The following is a 7985-nucleotide window of genomic DNA, read 5'->3' on the forward strand; positions in this document are numbered from 1 at the left end:
AAAAATAATTATTTGCCATGATAAAATGGGATTCATTACAGGAATGCAAAGATGCTTCAACATATGGAAGCCAATAAATGTGGTACACCACATAAACAGAACGAAGGAAAAAAAAACATTGTCTCAGTAAATGCAGAGAAGGCATTTGGTAAAACTCAGCAGCCTTTGTGATAAAAATTCTGAGTGAAGTAGGTATGAAGGAATACCTCAACATAATAAAGACCAGACTTAACTGATCCAAAGCTAACATGCTGAATAGGGAAAAGCTGAAAGTTTTAAGATTTGGAACAAGATAAGGATAATCATATTTATTACTTTTATTCAACATAGTAATGGATGTGCTGGCTAGAGCAATTGCACAGAGGAAAGAAATCTAATGGTATTCAAATAGAAAATTAGGAAGTAAAATTTGTTAGATTGTAGATGACATAATGGTGTGTATTAAAACCACAAAGACTCCATCCAAAAATTGTTAAAATAATAAATTCAGCTAGGTTATAAGATAATTGACACACAAAAATCAGTAGCATTGCTCTATACACTGATAACAAATTATCTGACAAAGAGAAGAAGAAAGCCATCTCATTTACAATATATACAACAACAACAAACCCAAAACCTGGGAGTAAATTTCACTGAAGAGGTAAAAGATCTAATGAAAACTATAGAACACTGATGAATGAAATTGAAGAGAACACAAAAAAGTGGAAAGTTTGGAAAAATAAATATTGTTAAAATGTTGATATTACTCAAATTGATCTACAGATTGAATACAATCTCTACCAAAATACTAATAACATTTTTCACACAATTAGAAATACAGTTAGTTTAAATGGGTAAGATTTCAGTGTTCTACTATTAGCAGAAATGGTAGCTCTAGGTATTCAGCAACTAAAATTTTAAGATACATTTTTGGGTTCTTGAATGGTAACTGCAAAATTTTGAACCTCTGTAGTTACCCTAGTATAGAATTTACTATCCTTAAATAGAATCATTTAGGATTAACAATGAAATACTGAAAAGCAGGGTTTTAAAATAAAACTATTAAGTTTCTTAAATGAAAAATTATATACCTAGGTATGCTACCCAGAGCACTTAATTTGAACATATTTAACATGACAGTCGCCCAATAACAGCAGTGTGTGTGTGTGTGTGTGTGTGTGTGCGCGCGCAGTCACACACCTGTGTACATGGACATGCAGTTTTCACTTTGGTGCTTGTTAACAGAAATTTATGTACATAGGAACCCTGTTTCTTTTTTGTTTGTTTTTGCTTTTTAACTTCGCCTTTTAGAGAACTATTCAAAGTGAAAACAAGGTCCCAGTATGAATGAATAAGCTTGCATTAATATAGTACTATGCAGGCCAAGAACTGCCTGTATTCATACCCTTTGCTTCTTAAAATATGCCCAGCTCCATTCTTTGTCTTGTTTTTGTTAATCGAGTCAGTTTGTCTCAGTTTGACTCAAATTGACTCAGCTTGTCAAACTCTGAATATTGAATCATATGTTAACTTTTTTTTTTCAAAGTAGTTTTTGCTATTCTAGGTTATATGCATTTCTTCATGAATTTTACATGCAACCCATAAGTTTCTTTTTAAAGAATGTTGTTTTTTAAAACTAGTCTTGGACATATTAGTCCTAGGTCCTCAATGATAGTTAACTTCTCTAAACTTTCAGGTTCTATCATTCAGACTGTGTTAGTCAGCTTTCTGTCAAATTACGTGAGGTAGTTAATTTATGTTATGGTTTGAATATGAAGTGTCCACCAAAAGAAAGAAGGTTAAGACTTGAAATGATTGGGTATGAGAATCTTTAACATAATCACTGATATAGATTAACTGCACATTAACCATAGACAAGCAGGGTGTGGCTGGAAGAAGTAGGTCACTGGGAGTGTGCCTTTGGGATTTATATTTTGTCCCTAGTAAGCAGAGCGCTCTCTGCTTCTTTGTTGCCTTTTTTCCTCCTTCACACCACTCTTTCATGATGTTTTGTCTCACCTCAGGCCCAGAGCTATGGAGCTGGCCTTCTATGGACTGAGACCTCTGAAACTGTGAGCCACATAAACTTTTCCTCCTTTAATTGTTTTTGTTAGGTCTTTTGGTCACATTGATGAAAAATCTGACTAAAACGACTTAGAAAAGTTTGGTTTGGCCCATGGTACTCAAGGTTCAAGTCCACGATTGAGTGGCCCCATTATTTTGGGCCTCAGTAAGGTACATCAGGGTGGACACGTGGTTAAGCAAACTGCTCACTGGATAAATGCGGAATCATAGAGAAAGAGCTTAGGTCCTATAATCTCTTATAAGGGCATTCCCCCAATGAGCTAAGGGCTACCACTAAGCCCACCTCCTAAGGGTCCTCCTACCTGCCAGTAGCACCACTCTGCGGATTAAACTTTTAACACATGGGACATTTGGGGATCATCGTACAAACCATAGCACAGCCCACTGGCAGTTGCTTAAGAAGCCAAATACTAGAAGGATAGTAAAAGTGTGTTGTTTTACTCAAACTTGAAAGAAGAATGATTAAGCAGGGGGGACTCTAACCAAAATGAGAAAGAAGTAGGAAAAATCTGAAAAGAAGCACAAACTTTGAGGTCTAATACATTTGTCTAATATTTCAAAAGATTGCTGATAAGATTCCTAATTAATCTTATAATGATTGTTTCAATATCTTGGATATCCTAATATAGGGGATGGAAGACAGAATGGTGAATGGCAGAGCAGAAGATATCTTAATTGTGGGAAAATATTTCCATAACTAGAAGACTCCACTGAAGAAAAAATATCTGGTTGACACATAATTCTTTCGTTATTAGGGGAATGGTAATATGGTCACCAAGAGAGTCACTCAATGTGTACTTTGCATATGGTTTCTTTCCCTTAGCATACTTTAAAGGTACATTCATGATGCAGTGTATACATTGTTCCTTTTTATTGCCAAGTAGTATTCTGTTATATGAATACTAAATTTTGTTTATACTTTTGACAGTTGATGGACATTTAGGTATTTTTCTAGGTTTGGTTCTTATGATTAATGTTGCTATGCACATTTTTGTTCAATATTTTCTATAAATATCTGTTTTCATTTCTCCACAAGAAATACCTAGGAGTGGACTTTCTGTGTCATACAGTATTGTTTAACCTTCTAAGAAACTATCAAATTCTTCCAATGTGATTGTACAACAGCAGTATATGAGGTTCTATTATAGCTATTCTGTTGGATATGTAGTAATAATTGAGTTTCAGTGTCCATTTCCATAATGATTAATTACATTAAGCATTTTTGCATGGACTTATTAGCCATTTTTGTATCTTCTTTTGATGAAATATTTGCTTACATCTTTTGTTTCCCCCATTCCCAACTTTTTATTATTGAGTTATAAGAAATCTTTGTATATTCTGGATACAAGTACTTAATCAGAGATATGCTAAGCATGTATCTTTTCTCAGCCTGTGGTTTTTCATATATCTTTTCTGAGGTCTGATATTTCATTTTCTTAATACCATTTGAAGAGCAGAAGCTTTAAATTTGATGAAATTTGTTTTATCAAATTTTTCTTTTATGATTATGATTTTGGTGCCAGGTACCATGGTGGAAGATTTTGTTTTGCAGGTTATAATTTATCTCTTGTATTTTGGCCTGTGATTGAATTTGACTTCATTTTTGTGCTATGAGGTAACGGTCTAAATTTATCTTTATGCTACTGGATTTTCAGTTGTCTCAAAATCATTTGTTAGGAAGACCATCCTTTTCAACTGAATTGGCCTGGTATCTTAAAGGAAAAATCAATTCATTATCCATATGAGGCTGTATTTCTTAAATCTCTTCTGTTCTATTAATGTATATTCCTATTCTTGTACTATTATCACTCTGTCTTGATTATTGTGGCTTTATACAGTTTTGAAATACAGTATAAGTCCTCCAACTTTGTTCTTTTTTGAAATTATTTTGGCTATTCTGGGTTATACACAATTCTGTAAGAAAAATTCTGTTGAAATTTGACAAAGATTGTGAATTGCCACCTTAACAATATTGAGTTTTCCTATCCATTTACATGTATGATCACTCCTTTTATTTATTTAATTTGGGTCAGCAATGTTTTTATAGTTTTCAATGTCTTATAATTTTGTTAAATTTATTTCTGTTCTATTCCTTTTTGATACTATTGTGAAGAGTATAATTTTCTCAATTTGATTTTCAAATTGTTTATTGAAAATTACAATTGGCTTTTGTATATTTATCTTGTATACTTGTTATGGATTGGCTCTGAAATATACCCTCAGAAACTTATGTGTAGATAATGTAGTGATGTTTTTAGGTGAGAAGATTAGTTTATGGTTGCTCTAATCTCATCAGTGGATTAATTCATTTTATGGATTAATAATTTGAACAGACCACTAGGCGGTAACTGTAGGCAGGTGGAATGTTGTTGGAGGAAGTAGAAAGCATGTTCTTGAGAACTATATCTGTCCCTGCTCCCACCTTTTTCTTCCCCATCTTCCATGAGCTGAACAGCTTTCCTTCACCAGTCCATGTGCCATGATGTTCTGCCTCACCTCAGGCCTAGAGCAATGCAGGTGGCTGACTGAGACCTCTGAAACAATGAGCTAAGGTAAACATTATCAGATGTTTTGGTCACAGTAACAGAAAGCTGACAGAAATTGGTACCAAGAAGTACCAATTTTGATACTTGCTATGATTATGCCTGACCATGTTGTTCAGAAGCCTTTGGAAACAATTTGTGAGAGGAGTTTGGAAAAGTTTGGAGATGCAACCTAGAAGACTTACAATATTGTAAACAAAGCTTAATGGGCAATTCTAGTGTGAGGTCAGATTAGAATGCCAGTAGGAATGTGGACAGTAAAGATAACTTTTGATGGGGCTGGAGTTGTGGCTCAGTGATAGAGCGCTTGCCTAGAATGTGCAGGGCACTGGGTTTGATCCTCAGCACCACATAAAGATAAATAAATAAAATAAAGGTAGTGTGTCCAACTACAATTAAAAAAATATTTAAAAAAGATTGCTTTTGAGGTTTCAGATGGGAATGTGGACTCTACTGGGAATTGGATTCGACCAGTTGTGTTACATTATAGCAAAGAATTTGTCTACATTTTGTCCATGTCCTGAGACTTTGTATGAGGCTGAATTTAAAGGTGATGGACTAATTGATTTTGTGTTAGAAATTTCCTGGCTGCACAGCATTCAGATGGTGACATGGATATTTGCTGAAAGCTTTCAGCCAGTTTACTATGATAAATAGGAGAAAAAACAGAGGAGAAAATTTTTTAGAACTTGAAGTTTGTCCAGAAAAGCACATGTAAAGTTGGGGCCAAGGATAGTTTGGCTGTGATCAGTGCCATTAAAGAGAAACCAAGTACTCTGCACAGTGATTAGAGGGAAGATGCTGTGAGGGCATTTCAGGAATCAACCAGACCCATGTCAGGCTCAAGGGTGTAAAAGTGAAAACTTATTTGAAAGATGTTCCTTTAAGAAGCGAGTTCCAGAGCCACCTGAGATGCTGTCCCACTTCTCAAATTTGTTTCACAGTTATCAGCCACCCAGGCACTCAGAGGCCACTGAAGCCAGGTCCAAAGGGCCTGGTTACTGCTTGAGCTGGCAGCAGACTTTGTCATCATCCCTATTGTACCCATTCTGAAGGAGAATGCTGGGGGTAGAGTTCATGAAGATTTCAAAGGAAGGCGTGGGAGGCCAGGTAACATGTTGCAGGGTCAGAATTACCACAGCAGCCCCTGAGAGGGTGATGCACAAAGCTGAAACTGCAGAGATTATGGGAATTAAGAGAAGGTAGGAATGTGGAATTTCTGCCAAGGAAATCTACAGGCTGTCAACAGAGCCAGTCTGGGAGAGAGGCCATGCAGGTTGCAACCAGCAAGACCATACAGACTAAGCTTCCCAAGCCTTTTGGGGCCCACATTTCACCACCATATGCCCTGGATACCAGACATGGAGCTATAGGACATATTTGCTTTGATGGGTTTTGGTCTTGCTGTGGTCCTGTCCCTTCTTTCTGTGCTTCTATCTCTCCCTTTTGGAAGGGGAATGTCTACACTGTGTCATTATAAATTGAATGTATATAATTTGATTTTGTTTTTTAGAGGAGCTCACAGCTAGGAGTTTGTCTTGAGTCTCTTTGGACTTCAGCTTTTAAGCAATGCTGGAACTGTTAGGACTATGGGGAGTCTTGGAGATGGACTGAATGCATTTTGTATTGTGAGGTGGGCATGAGCTTTTGGGGAGCCACTGGCAGAATGCTATAGTTTGACAATTCTAGACAGGTAGGGTGTGGTTGTTGGAAGTTGGTCATTGGAGGTGTAGCTCTGTACCTCTAGTAAAATGCTGAATAGAAGTGGTGAGAACAGATACCTGATTTCTTTTTTTGTTTCTATAACAAAATACTATAGACTGATACAGAATAGACTTATGAAGAATAGAAATTTACTTCTCACATTTCCAGAAGCTAAGACTAAGATGAAGATTTGGTGTGTGTGTATCTTCATGTGTATCTTGCACATTTCTAATGTGCAAGAAATCATTGCCAAATTCAGTGTCATTTGTCTTCAGAGGCTACCATCACTGAATACTACAGGTTAGGTAACTTAAACTACAGGTATTTATTTCTTACAATTTGGAAACTGTAAAGTTCAAGATCAAGAAGATGGCTGGTTTGGTTTCTGGGGAGAGAGAAGTTGCTCAGTGTCTCTTCCTTTCCTTTATGAGAGCACTAATTCCATTATGAGGACTGCACTGTTATAGTTACATCTAAACTTCATTATCTCGTGAGGGATTTAGCCCCTAAAACTACCACATTGAGAGTTCAAAATATACTTTTTAGGGGGATATAGTTTAGCCCATAGCAAATTTCTTGAAGCTTTCCCCCTGTTTTTCTTTTAAGACTTTTAAAAATACCTCTTCCCCTTATGTTTAGGCCTTTAATCCATTTTAACTTATTTTTCAAATACAGCATAAATTAAGGGCTCCACTCCACTCCTTTGTATAGAGAGATTCAAACTTCCCAGTCTTCTTTGTTGAAAAGACTGTCCTCATTGGCTGCTCTTACCGCCTTAGTTGAAAATCTTTTGGCCATAATATATACAAGGATTCATTTCTGGATTATCATATTCCATTGGTCTGTAAGTCTCTTTATGCCAGTATTGCACCATTCTGACCACCATAGCTTCATAGGTGAGTTTCAAAATCAGGAAATAAGAGACTTCCAACTCTGTTTTCTTTTCTTTTTTCTTCTTCTTTTTTTTTAATCCTTCAAAATTGCTTTTGCTGTTCAGGGTCCCTGAAAATTCACATGAATCTGGGGATATATTTTTCTTTTTTTGAAAAATATAATCAAGGGCTGGGGTTGTAGCTCAGTGGTAAAGCACTTGCCTAGCATGTGTGAGGCATGGGGTATGATCCTCAGCACCACATAAAAATAAATAAACAAAATAAAGGTACTGTGTCCATCCACAACTAAAAAATATAGAAAAAAATTTTTAAAAATATAATCAATGGCATCTTGGTAAAGATTGCATTAAATCTGTAAATTGCTTTTGTAGTAAATATTAAGCAATATTTAGCAATTAAGTTAAAGCAATTAAGTTTAGCAATATTAAGTTCTCAGATCTATGAACACAAGATATCATTCCATTTATTAGTGTCTTCTTTAATTCTTTCAGCAGTGTATAGTAGTTTTCAGTGTACAATTTTTTGCCTTATCTATCTTTCATGAGTTTTTTATTCCATATGATACTATTGTAATTAAAATCACTTTATTAATTTCCTTTTTGATTGCTTATTGTTATTGTACAGGAATACAATTGATTTTTGTGTGTTTCTTCAGATGTGATGAATTTGTTGGTTTAACAAGGCTTTTTTTTGGGCGGGAGGGAGTAGAATCTTGAAGGTTTTCTACATATGAGATCATGCAGTCTTTAAATAGAGACAATTTGACTTTTTTCTTTCC

This window comes from Callospermophilus lateralis, chromosome 17 (assembly GCF_048772815.1).
Source record: "Callospermophilus lateralis isolate mCalLat2 chromosome 17, mCalLat2.hap1, whole genome shotgun sequence".
Classification (NCBI taxonomy): Eukaryota; Metazoa; Chordata; class Mammalia; order Rodentia; family Sciuridae; genus Callospermophilus; species Callospermophilus lateralis.